Source organism: Ctenocephalides felis, unplaced genomic scaffold (assembly GCF_003426905.1).
Source record: "Ctenocephalides felis isolate EL2017-DRISC unplaced genomic scaffold, ASM342690v1 CF-g0.4_SCAFFOLD_01886, whole genome shotgun sequence".
Taxonomy (NCBI): Eukaryota; Metazoa; Arthropoda; class Insecta; order Siphonaptera; family Pulicidae; genus Ctenocephalides; species Ctenocephalides felis.
In genome coordinates this window covers 102980230-102994125 of record NW_020538040.1, presented here as the reverse complement: position 1 = coordinate 102994125, position 13896 = coordinate 102980230, and the positions used below count along the sequence as shown (strand labels likewise).

At 30.2% G+C, this 13896-nt stretch overlaps 1 protein-coding gene across 2 annotated transcripts in view; it reads right to left on the bottom strand.

Moving 5' to 3' along the window:
* Positions 1-13896, bottom strand: part of LOC113378304 — a 426677-nt gene that overhangs the window by 199887 nt on the left and 212894 nt on the right. The window lies entirely within an intron of this gene.

Here is a 13896-nt window from a genome sequence, read left to right as displayed (position 1 = left end):
GTACCAATGCTTATGCGTTAGACAGCGACGCGGCGCTTACGCGCTTTATATTTTGTCCCTATGTAAAGCAGTACGATTGCTTTAAAAAAAAAGTTCAGATCTTCCACAATATGTCAAAATAAAGAAAAAAAATTTTTTTTCAAAGAAAACAAATTTTTTAAAAAAAAAAATTTTTTAAAAAAATTTTTTTTTTCAAAAAAAACTAATTTTTTGTCCAATTTATAGTTTCTCAAAAATCTTATTTTTTTAAAGTAATTTTTTTTCAAAATCGTTTTTAAAAAAAAAAAAAATTTTTGGTACGGGAAGTTCCAGCAATTTGCCTTAAGGCACGATGCCCTAATTGCCTTAAGACAGAATTCCACTTACAGCTAGTTATTATTAGAATTTATCTAACAGGGCTGACTTATTATACTATTTGATGCAGCCATGTCTGAGAAGAGCTATTTTCACTTGGAAAAATATTTAGAATCTATATATGTTCGTAAAAAAATGATTACAATTGACCATGGGTATTCCTCTCTTATGACAAAAGTAGTTCAGCATGTGACATAGCACAGATATAGCCCTTTCAGTTTACGCATTCAAGGTTACAATAATTCATACTGGGCTGTAACTTGGTAAAAATTGTTTAAAATACAATTATAAAAGAAATCTCAAAAGTCCCCATCGTTCCGGTGCGAGCTAAAAAAAATTTGTACAAGATCAAAGGTCAAAAAATTAATTTTTCAGGATTTTTAGCTAAATGGTCAGTTTCATCGCAAAATTACCCGAAACAAAATTGTAGAGCAAAAAATTATCTACAAAAAAGTTTCGATACTTTTTTTTACTCAGAGTTATACAGTTAAATTTTTATATATCTTCACGTTTTAGAGGTTCTTGAACATTTTGGCATACCTTAGAAAAAATGGATTTATATGTGTGTGTGTTCGGATACAAATTTTCGTCGTCGACTTTGGTTACACCGTTTGAATGACTCAAAAAATATTCGATTCCTATTGATAAGGATACGTTCTGATTAGTTTTTGGATAAGGCAGATCCAGCCGTTTCGAAGATACGAGGCAAAAAGTGCCAAAAACAGTAACTGAGGTTTAAGAGAACGAATCGTTCGATATTAATAATTCAAAAAATATTTTACTTGTATTGACAAAATAAAGAACTGATTAAAGTTTTGGTAAGGCAGGTTTTGCCGTTCCGGAGATCGAGTGAAATGAATAAATAAATGCCATTTGGCGGGCAAAAATGATCACTGGACATATCCACATCAAATTTGACGTTAGTCTCCGACGCGTGGTGCAAGCGCTTCGATATTTCGTATGTATGCAGCCAAAAGTAGCGCGATTGCTTCAAAAAATTTCCAAAGTGTTACGGAATATAAAAAAAATCTTTTTTTTTCAAAAAATTCATTTTTTTCTGAAAAAGTCACATTTTTTCAAAAATTTCAAATTTCTCAAGAATCTGATTTTTGAAAACTTTTTTTTGAAAAAAAATATTTGGTACGGAAAGTTTCAGCATTTTGCCTTAAGGACGGAGCCATACACCACTAATTTCAATAATAAAGTTGGCCATCTAGCTTAAGATATATCTATACAATATATAAATTTTAAATATTTAGCCTATTTCAAATTATAAATAATATTAGAATATTTGAAGATCATCCAGAGTGTCATAAAACGTCATAAATCAAATCGGTGAATGTATTTGATATTTACAACCACTGGTCCAAGGTTTTATTTCCTTGGCGGTAGTGATAACAGTTTTTACTTGGAAATATAGATTTAAATATAATTTCAGAATTAATGATGGTGTATATGATTAGATCTGCAAAATAGCAAAAATAATCACATCAAAAAGAGAATTGACAACCACTGGGTTGGTTTTTAATAACACTAGGTAAGGTATTACATCACAACAGCTCATAGAATACATAATTCTAATTTCTGTAAAGAATTATTAAAATGACTCATCTAATATTGTACATTTAGCCCATCATAGAGAAGTTCTGCAGTTCACATTGTTTGTTTATTTCGCCACCAGTTTATTTGCAAAAGTGTGTAATATTAAGACTGTGTCATGATTTTGCTATTTAAAGGTGTTTCTACTTACCTCCAAGGTACCAGGCAGCAGCTTCAAATGATTATAAAACGATTACATTTGTAAGTCAAATACATTTTTTATTTAAAACGAGTTACCAATTACTTTATGAAATAACATGCATGCCTTCATTATACAGAATGACTTAAAATGTCATGATAGGATTCAGAATTACTTGATACGCCGAGAAAATATAAAATTAGCAAGTCGGATTTTGAGGCGATCACATAAATTCCTTCAGGAAGTTAATAAATGATATTTTGTAGTTATATATATTATATATATATATATTAGGGTGGTCCTTAATAAGGACGTTTTTGAATTTTTTTTGCTCTTATGGGCTCAAATGCTTCCAAATTGATAAAAAAAAATCCTCTATAAGTTTTAGCTGAAGCTGTTAATATTGTCTTTTAGATAGTGCGCAATTCAAAGTTTTGTATGGAAATAGCATGAGAAAATTTTCAAAAATTTTAAAAATGTTTGTGTAAAAATCTTTTTAGCTTAGCGAACAAATGAATGAGTTTTATTCAAAATTCGATGCTCTTCAAAACAAATTATAAAAAAACTGTCTTGCAGAGCGTCGAATTTTCAATAAAAAATGACACGAATTGTCACTTTGAACTCATTTTTCGCTAAGTTATAACGAAAAAAACATTTTTCAAATTTTCGAAAAATTTTTCATGGTGTTTCCATACGAAGCTTTGATTGAATTGCGCACTATCTAAAAGTTAATATTACGAACTAAAACTTTTAGAGAATTTTTTTATCAATTTGGAAGCATTTAAGCCCCTGGGAGCAATAAAATTCGAAAATGTTTATATTCAGGACCCTCCTAATATATAATACCCTAATCAAGACCTGTTGAGTAAAAATATTTTATTGCATGAAGCTTTTGTTTTCTAATTAAATTCATTATAATGGATGAATGTGAATAAAATATTTGCATTTAGATTATTAGATGCATTACAAGATTAGTCATTCATAATTTGCATTAAAATCGTTGATTAAACAATGCATTCGCTATTAATTACAACCTCGAGAAAACATTATTTAGTTAGCAGTGTCTATAAATACCCCACAGTGTATTTACTCTTGAATAATTATATGCTTATCTTAATACTTAAGATATTGTTAGGCTTAAGCGATTATTGATATTGTCGTTCAGCGCGGTGTTACCGTACGATACGTGCGTAGTCTAGATCGAGTGTATTCGAAATTACAATAACATGTTTTCTGCAAATGCTAAAAAGTTTGAATACACAACACTCCCATAAATCTTCTTTAAACATTGTAAAAAGTCTTTTAAATATAGAAACATTATCAAAAAATTGCTGAATGATGACACAAAACCATGTCGAAACGTATAAATAAATAGTTCATTATTTATTGTTTCTTTTATCCCGACAATTGGCTGCAAATTATATATATAAGATTTAAATTTTTCCGTTCGACGTTGAGACATGTTCTTGAATGTTGATTTTCAAATCCAACATAGTGCTAATGCAACGTGCCCAATCGAAAATATTCAATGCAGATTATATTACTGATGCTCCGTGGTTCATTAGCAATAAGACTTTACACGACGATCTTCATATTGAATTTATAAACAGAGTTATATAAATCAACAGTGTCAAACATTTTCATAAACTAGAACACCAAACAAACTCTATAGTCAGTCAACTTCTTGAGACACTAATTTCAAGAAAACTGAAAAAGAAGCTGCTCAATGATAATATGGAGGACCCTTAGAACTACGACAATTTATATAAATTCTCTAACTATCAATATAATTTTTATCAGATTAATTTATATATGTATTTGAAAGTTTTTTTTGTCATAATTTATTTTTGTTAATCAAGACTTTAATGTCTTATTTACAAAATTGATAGGTGCTAAAAAAGAAATAATAAAACAAATTGATTATAAAATGAAACAAAGGTAAAATAAAAACAAACAAAAATAATAACATAAATGAACTATGACGTGATGATGTATGCCGCGTACTAAGTTAGGACGCGTGCAGACATTGGGCTAGGTGTTTGGCAGATCGGAAGGCCATTTTTTGCTTAGTCTTCTTAACGGTCTGTGAATCGCTTGAATAGTAGGATTTGTATGCTGGGATTAATTTATTGTTGAAAGATGAACTTCTAGTTTTGACTTCTAATTCCGTTGACTGTAGAGATTTTCCTTATGTAGGCAAAAGTTCGAAATAAACCAAGGCGCATTAGTTAAGATGCGCAGAATTTTTTTTTATTCTTGCACCTTTGAATGATGATGTGTATGAAAATGTGTGTATGTGTGACATAAGCCAAATAGCTCATGGAATTGTCCTGTATTCTGATTGCTATTGAACATAAAATTTAAAAAAAATTCAAATCGGCTTAGTTCTCTCAAAAACTGATTTGCCTTTTTTGCACTTTTTATCCAGTATCTTCGAAACAACCGGACGTGGCTTTGTCAAAACTAATCAGCCCTGCTTAAGTTAAGAAATAGTTACAGTCGCCATGAGTTTCGAAAATCGGGTTTTTTGAAGTTTTTATTTTTTTACTCGTTTTGTTTAGATTAAACTAATAAGTACCATTTTACAATCATAACATACGCTTTAAATAAATAGTATATACTTTAGTACATTTTTTTAAAGGATGGTCTTTCAATGTAAAAATGTTTTTCAAATTTTAAATTCATGGTTTAATAAATAGTCTTAATATGAAAAAACGTGGGAAATTTGTGCTAAATACATTATTTTTAACCGTGGTTCTAAAAATGGTATTTAGGGCTATGGATTCCAAAGTATAAATGAACAAAAATAATAAAAAGTCAATAACCAAAAATGGTCATTGCGAGTTTGATCTAAACTCTAGGTTTTACCCAAATGCTCATAAATTACAAACTGCATGAGGTAAATCTTTTTCTGACTTTTTTATGATGGTTCACAATCTTGCCATCTTGTTTCGGCTTTTCATTGAGATTTGGAACACCCAATCTATTGTCATAAAATTATGAAGTTATGTATATATTATTTAAATCATTCTGTATACAAATATAATAATAAATTAGTGGGGCGCATGGCATCGTGTCTAAAGGCAAATTGCTGGAACTTCCCGTACCGTAATTAAACATTCGAGGAATGAAAAAATAATAATTGTTTTGAAGATCTTCAAATAGATTATTTATTATAAATACATACTGTAAATTAATAAGTGCTTTTCAAATTGGCTGATGAGCGTATTTTATGAACAACTTATGTGTACGTTTACAAGAGTCCATTTTTTTAAAATTAGATTTTTTTGATAATTTAGATTTATTTTCAAAATTTTGAAATTTTTTCTTAATTTTGAGTTATTTTCCGAAGTTTAAATTTTATTGGAATCTAAAAAAAACGCTTTTTTAAATATTTTGAAAATTTGGAAATTTTTGAAAACATTCGATTTTTTTTAATTTTCGAAATTTAGTTTTTTTTTGAAAAACATGAAAAATTTCGAAAATTTGTATTTTTTGAAACTTTGATTTTTTTTTGAAAATTTTGATTTTTTTTTAATCTTCAAAACCACTAAATTTTCTAAAAATGCATTTTTGCACACCATCTACTCAAGCAAAATGTTGTTTGAATTAATCTAATAGCATAATCCGTTCTCTCAAAAACTGCATTTACACCCTTTACGCTTCATACCTCCGAAACGGTAAAATTTGCAAAAACGCCTTGCAATTGTTACGAACCGAATGATTTTTTTATCATACAAATCGGTTACTCTATACTGTCGAAAATGTCGAGAACATTTGTTTGAACCATATAAAAAACTTCAAAATTAAAAATCTTGGTACGGAACCCAGAAAAGTTTACACAAAATGTGTACACATTATTAAAATCTCTATAAAATATCTGATAATTTGATGTACATATGTCCAATAACATTTTTGACCGCCAAATGACATTTTTTTAAATTATATTTATTGAGAGTCCATAACCGCTGGACCTGCCATCCCAAAAATTTTATCAGTTATTCACTTTGTCAATACAAGTAAAATGTTTTTTGAATTATTAAAATCGAACACTCCTTTCTCTTAAAAACTGAGTTACTGTTTTTGGCACTTTTTGCCCCGTATCTTCGGAACGGCTAGACCTGCCTTCGCTAAAATCTAATTAGCGCGTTTCCTTATCAATACGAATCAAATATTTTTTAAATGATTCAAATCGTTTATTCCATACTGTCGAAAATGTAGAGGACATTTGTTTGAACCAATTACATTAATTTTAAAATTAAAAATCTTGGTACGGTACCCAAAAAAGTTTACGCAAAATGGGTAGGGTAGGGCGGGGCTAGTTGAGCATAGGGGCAAGTTGAGCAATCGAAATATCTCGAAAACTATTCACCGTGTGTTTAGGCATTCTATGGCGGAAAGATAGAGGTTTGGGAGAAATAAACATTCCGCGATCGCTAGTGGCCGCTGGACAAATGAGTGAGGCTCACGGCCGTTTTGTTTATTTTGAGACCAAAAAGTAAAAACGTAATTTATCACGAGTTTTCGTCTAGTTTAGTCAAATGTTATTTATTTTTAACCAGGTAAATTTTATTCTTTCATATAATTATAGTACTTTTAATATGCACAGAGATTCTGGGTATAAATCTCACGGTTTTTTTATAAACTCACTTTTATTTTGAAATTCCGAGTTGGGGCTAGTTGAGCATAGTTGCTATACTTGTTCTGTCACTAAGACAATTACCATTAACTTCCAGAAATTAATTATTATTTTTAGGATTTAAGCTAAGTCTATGAGTAATGATATAAAGAAATAATGATTTTAAACAAAAATACTGAATATAATGGTAAAATAATTCCTATGTTAATTAATCGTTAATTATTCAAAGCAAATTACTATAAGTTTTGTTTTCTCTGTCCATAAAGACTATAAATATAAAACTGGTTATTAAAAACTTATTTTATTTCATCAATAATCGACATTGAACCTATAATTTCATTATACTTTCTTAGTGCTCAACTTGCCCCACCTATGGGGTACATTGAGCATACTTGACTTTTTGCATTTAAACAGCTGTAGCTTTTAAATTTTACTTATTACCAAAAACTAGTATTAATACTTTTGTTAAGCGATAAACAACAAATCTATTAAGCCGTATAGCAATTTATTGAGACTTTTCATTGAGGTGCTACATCCGTTTAAGTAAAAATTTGCTCAACTAGCCCCGCCCTACCCTACACATTGTTGAAATTTCTACAAAATATCTGATAATTTGATGAACATATGTCCAATAAACATTTTTGACCGCCAAATGGTAATTTTCCAACTTATTTTTATTGAGAGTCCATAACCGCTAAACCCGCCTTTCTCAAACTTTTACCAATTTTTCACTTCGTCAATACAAGTAAAATGTTTTTTAAATTATTAAAATCGGACGCTCCGTTCTCTTAAAAACAGAGTTACCGTTTTTAGCATTTTTTGACCCGTATCTTTAGAACGGCTAGACCTGCCTTTGCCAAAAACTAATCGGCACGTCTCCTTATCAATACGAATCGAATGTTTTTTTTAATTATTCAAATCGGTTGATCGGTGTTCCCGAAATCGTTGAAGAAAATTTTTATCCGCACACACAGTCACACACACACGCACACACACACATACATCCATTTTTTCTAAGGTATGCCAAAATATTCAGAAACCTTTGAAACGTAAAGATATATTATAATTTTCATTTTCTTTTTTTTTGCGATTACTATAACTTGCCCTACGGGAAGTTAAAAAATATTGATCTAGAAAAATGTCGCATTAGTATGAACTACAAACAAATTGAAAAGCATTGCACCTTTTTTGATATTTTCTAATTTTTTAGTGTAGTTGATACTGATGACATATCTATAAAGAAGATTGTAAAAATTTCAAGTAAATCGGTTCAGTAGGTATAAGTTGAAAAATCGTGGGTATCGTAAAGAAAATTAGTTTCAAGAAAAACGTGTACAACGTGTAAAAAATGACTAAAACAATATATACTAGTTATTTCAATATTCAACTGTTATGATAAGAAAATGTATTAATTTGATTGTGAACGTTATCATTATCTGCATATCACAGTATGTCATGACAATCTTGATTATTTTTGTATGTGTTGTGTTAAAAATATTGCAGATATGACTTTGGTCATTATTTTTCCATAATTTATTCATATGATCACATTTTACTTGTTATAATTTCAATACAATTATATGTATTTATAACATCCAGATCATGTTTATTTTTATAATTGAAATTTTATTGTATTATAATTATTTATACAATTTTTTTAAAGTGACATTATTACAGTTAATCATTTATGTAACGATAATTTTTATTAAACCACAAATCATTTTTAAATAAAAAGGCGAAAAACTTATTTTCCAGCGCCGACGACGAAACATATTTCCGGGAGATAAAATAGGAGAAACAATTAATTCTTCGGTAATCTATTGCTCTAAAATATCAACAGTGTGAACGCCCGAAGCTGTTGCTTTGAATTCTGAAGCTTAAACAAAAATAAATCCTTACAAATCCTTTGTTTTTATACCGAGTAAAGGTTTGTGTTGATTTGTACATTTCGAATTATGAATTCTCCGTTGAATAAACTTCATGCTTTGGTCCACCATTCTATTAGTATCACAGAGGCGGCAGGGTGCCGACGACCCTTGTTCGGCTCTGGGCAATCCGATAATTAACTTGCGTCGGAAATTTGGATGAAAAATATGGAAAAGGTATTTTGTTTTTGATATATACCGCATGTTAAGTTGAGAGAATGATTGTACTTTGTTGTAATGTTTGCTTCAGATTAAAAGCCGTTTAACTTTAACTTATTAGATCTTAAAAATACATTTACTTGTGTAATGAATGGGTTTTTCGTTCCGGTTTAGATTCAATTATTTTTAGCCTATTATCTTGATTTATCTGAAAATTTAACAGTATTATTACATATTAAAATAGTGCTACTTATTAATTAATGTTCATTCAGTTTGAAAATCCTAACTGTGTATAAGGCACAATGCAGCGCACTTCTACGCACTTCTAGTTCATTTTTCTCTAACTGATTATATTTCAGGAATGATTAATAATAGTTTTCTTTATCATCAGTACTAAGTACACATAAATTTTCAAGCTATATAATCCATTTAAAAATAGTGAAGTATGTTGATACTACAAATATCTATTATAAAAAATATTAAATAGATAATTTGTATCCGCACATACATACACACACGTACATACATACACACACACACACACACACACATACATCCATTTTTTCCAAGGTATGCCAAAATGTTCAGAAACCGTTGAAACGTAAAGATATATAAAAATTTTCATTTTCGATTTTTTTGCGATTACTATAACTTGCCCTACGGGAAGTTAAAAAGGTATTGTAGATCAAAAGAACAAAATCTAAATTATAATACAAATATTGCATTTATGTTTTGTTACTGCACTAGGTTGCGACGAGCAATTCTGCTGACCGCACATGATATCCGTATTTTTATTTATTTATAAGAACGCAGCGGCTAATTATCTTAATTTAATCGATGCTTTACCTTATTTTTACTCATTTTAGTGATGTTAAAGGGTTTTAAAAAGGAGTTCCTTGGCCTCCATTAGCTGATCCAGCTTGAGCGTAAGTTCTTCTTTCAGCAGTCTCATCCGCTCTAACTGGTTCGTAATTTCAGATTCTAATTTTGGTTGATTTTTGCGGATTGACCCTACTAGTTTATTGCACTCTTCAAATGCTGTATCGCATTTATCCATACTGTTTTGGCATTCAGCTGCACATTTTTTAAAATTCGCCTCATTCTTGTCGTGTTCCGCGACGCGATCTGCCAAGAGATGAAGTATTCTGTCTTCAACCTCTTTTTGAAGTAACCTTAATTCTTCCATAATAAAATATTTAATTGAATTTTTTATTTAGGATTTGAATTTTAAAAGTTGTTTACAGGGTTGTTTACACCATAAACGTGTTTTGTTCTGACTGAAAAAAACGATTGCTCAGATATACATACAAGCTGTCAACGAAGTATTGTAAACTGTTTTATGAAAAGCCAAATAATTGCTCAATCATTAAAATATATTTTTTTGCCATTAAAATAGGCCTTAATAATCGAAGTAATAAACATACGCCAACAATTAGAACAAATATTCCAATTGTCAATAAACATTTTCAAAAGCCTTTATAGGAATCGCCTTCAGCTCTTTTGGTGATTTTTTTCTAGTGACATGCATCGACACCCTAAGCTGTTTTTGATGAGTGGCAATTTAAGTTTTACGAAAAAAAATAATTTACGAGAGGATAGATCTGGTAATTACGGTGGTTGTGTTATGATATTTCTCAAGTTTTTGACCAAAAAAGCGGTACAATATGAGTTTTGTGCAACAGTGCTTTACCTTGGAACAAGATCCATTAATTTTCTTTTTACAAACTGAGGCGTTTCCTATACACGGTCTCAATAAAATGTCACATATTTTCCAAATAATATTGTTCATTTACTGTAGATAACTTTCGTATTCCTAAACGGCGTTTTTCACTGCCATTTCATTGACTTTGAGATGACGTTTTCATACATAAAAGACATTGTTGGACGATGAAATTTTCCACTACTTCTAGGCCTTCTGCCATTGCCTTCCACCACTCAAAAGCGAGGGTTTACTCGCCACAGGCTTTATACAAAATCGTCAAACACATCTGTAGTTAACTGATAAAATTCAATGCAAATAACAAAATAATTTACAGATGATCAAATATTGCAATATTAAGGGCAGTTGTGCCTACATCATATTGAAAAAAAAAATTGACGTATATCCAGCACTCTTTTTTAAACGAGCAATTTCCGAATTTAGTTATATATGTACATACAATTAGTTTTTTTTTAGGTATATACAATTTGGTTTATATATATTGGACCAAAAGCCAGTGAACCTGTTGAACAACGGTGTTCCTGTAACGCCAAAAATTTTTGTACTGTTGATTCTTAGCATCGATTAAAGTACGAAAACGACGGCTTGGCAGGCCTGCACATCATGATCGTCCAGGCGTTTGAAAGAGTGAAAAATCAGGAAATTAAACTTTTCCTGCTCGCTTCAAATTTTTATGGGATTTAATAACTTCATTGAGAAGTTCAAAAATCAAATTGACAGGCAATTACAACCTGCACAAGTGCGTGCCTTATGTGGCAAAAGATTCACTTTATTAAAATAATCTTTATCCTATGAGGTTAAAATTTATATATGTGTTTGTCTAAGCGATTTCAAGAAGGTATGTGCTATGCTAGACCAGGGGTCGGCAAGCTTTTAACTGTAGTGTGCCAAGCCACTCTACCAATAGGATTTAAAGTGCCGCCTTAATTTTGAAATATATAGTTAGGTTCTAGAGTAGAAGAATTATAACCAAATTTTTCTTTTAAACATATTTATTAACAAATAACATGAATTTCTAATATAAACAGTGCCGTATTACCCCATAGGCCCGTGAGGCCCGGGACTAGGGCGGCATAATTTAGGCATAATTTATTTTTCAAAATGTAAAAATTTTAAACTCGATGAAATGACACGACAATTCATTTTAAGGATAGAACCTGAATTTTTTTTTGTAAATTTAGAGATCATTTTCGATGAAATAGAACGTAATGCGTTTTCTAATCAAATTTATTATTCGTGGGTGCCGCATTGATATTTTCTTGATGTATCATATTTAATATAATAATTATCAAACTGATAAGATTTTTTGAAGAAATATTGAAAAACTGTTCGTTTTTTGTAATTTTGTTCAGGTGAATCTTATAATTAAAACTGTTCGATTGTTTCTAGTTTTATTTTCGGTATTAAATCAAACAATGGCAAATTAACATAATATATTCATTGTTGTTAATTAATTTATGTCATTTTTTTGTATGTAAAAATATATTTTTTTAAATATGCCTGTAAGATAAAATTGAATCTTAAACTAAAATATCTGACAATTTGGTATGCTTCCTCCAATTGGCTTTTTTTCAACTTCAGGAAGGCTAAGTTATAATAATCCTAAAAATCGTAAATAAAATTGTTTATATATCTCTACGCTTCAAGTTTTCCTGAACATTTTGACATGCCTTTTAGAAAAAATGGATGTATGCATGTGTTTATGCGGTTTCAATTTTTTGCCAATTGGCATTCGGGAAGACGTGCTGATTAGTTTTTTGCAAAGACAGTTCCATCCATTTCGGAATAGGGAGCAAAAAATTAAAAATACGCTAATTGAATTTTTCAAAAATGAGCGTCCGATTTGAATAATTCAAGACACTTTTTACTTGTATGACGAAATAAGAACTATCGAAAATTTTGCGAGAGCACGGTCAGCGTTTTTGGTGATCCAAGAAGGTGTCATTTGGTGACAAAAAATGATCATTGACATCAAATTATTAGATTTTTCATAAAAAAAATAGTAACTAGTTGGTTTGGTATTTAGCCTTGAGGCAAGTTACATGAACTTCCCGATATGTGTAAATAATTGACTTAATCAAAAAAAATGTGTAAATAATATACTTCATCAATCCTACTTAAAAAAAAAAACGATAATAATTTTAGCAAACTCTGACGTATTTGTAAAATTAAACTACTTGTCGTAAGGCCGTAATATTACAGTAAGTTCTATAAGACCATGATGTATATCGCCAAAAAAAGTTCCATGAAAATCGGCTTAAATTTTTTTTTCAACAGTTAATTACAAGAAAACGGCTCGATAGATTTTCACCTAAAATTAATCAGTATCATTCCCAACTAATATCTTTCGAACAGTTTTTGATATTTGAAAATCGGTTCGGTAGGATGAGCTTAAATGTCGACGAAAATTTAACACTTTTTTTCAACAGTTAATTACAAGAAAACGGCTCGGTAAATTTTCACCTAAAATTAATCAGTATCATTCCCAATTAATATCTTTCGAACAGTTTTTGATTTTTCAAAATCGGTTCGGTAGGATGAGCTTAAATGTCGACGAAAATTTAACACTTTTTTTCAACAGTTAATTACAAGAAAACGGCTCGGTAGATTTTCACCTAAAATTAATCAGTATCATTCCCAACTAATATCTTTCGAACAGTTTTTGATTTTTAAAAATCGGTTCGGTAGCATGAGCTTAAATGTCGACGAAGATTTAACACTTTTTTCAACAGTTAATTACAAGAAAACGGCTCGGTAGATTTTCACCTAAAATTAATCAGTACCATTCCCAACTAATATCTTTCGAACAGTTTTTGATTTTTTATAATCAGTTCGGTAGGATGAGCTTAAATGTGGACGAAAAGTTTAACACTTTTTTTTCGAATTACAAAGAAACGCCTTGTCAGATCGTTGCACAAAACTGACAAACGATAGTCCTCACCGAAATACATCAAATGGCTTTTAAATTTCTAAAATCGGTTCAGGCGTTTTTGAGAAAACGTCGATCAAAAGTCTAATTTTGACAAATGCCAAACAGACCATACTGATTTTTGCAAACTTTGACGAATTTTTAAAGCTGAACCAGTTGTCGTAGGGCCGTAATATTTTAGTATGATCAAGAAGACTATGGTATCTATCGTCAAAAAAATAATCATAAAAATCATCGAATTTTTTTTAATTTAAACTTTATTACAAGAAAACGGCCCGGCCGATCTCCACCAAAAACTAATCAGCACGATTCCCAACCAATATCTTTCGAACGGTTTTTGAATTTTCAAAATCGATTCAGAATTGCGGGCTAGAACGTAGACGAAAATTTTTTCACTTTTCTGCCATTTATAAGGAAACGGCTTGGCCGATC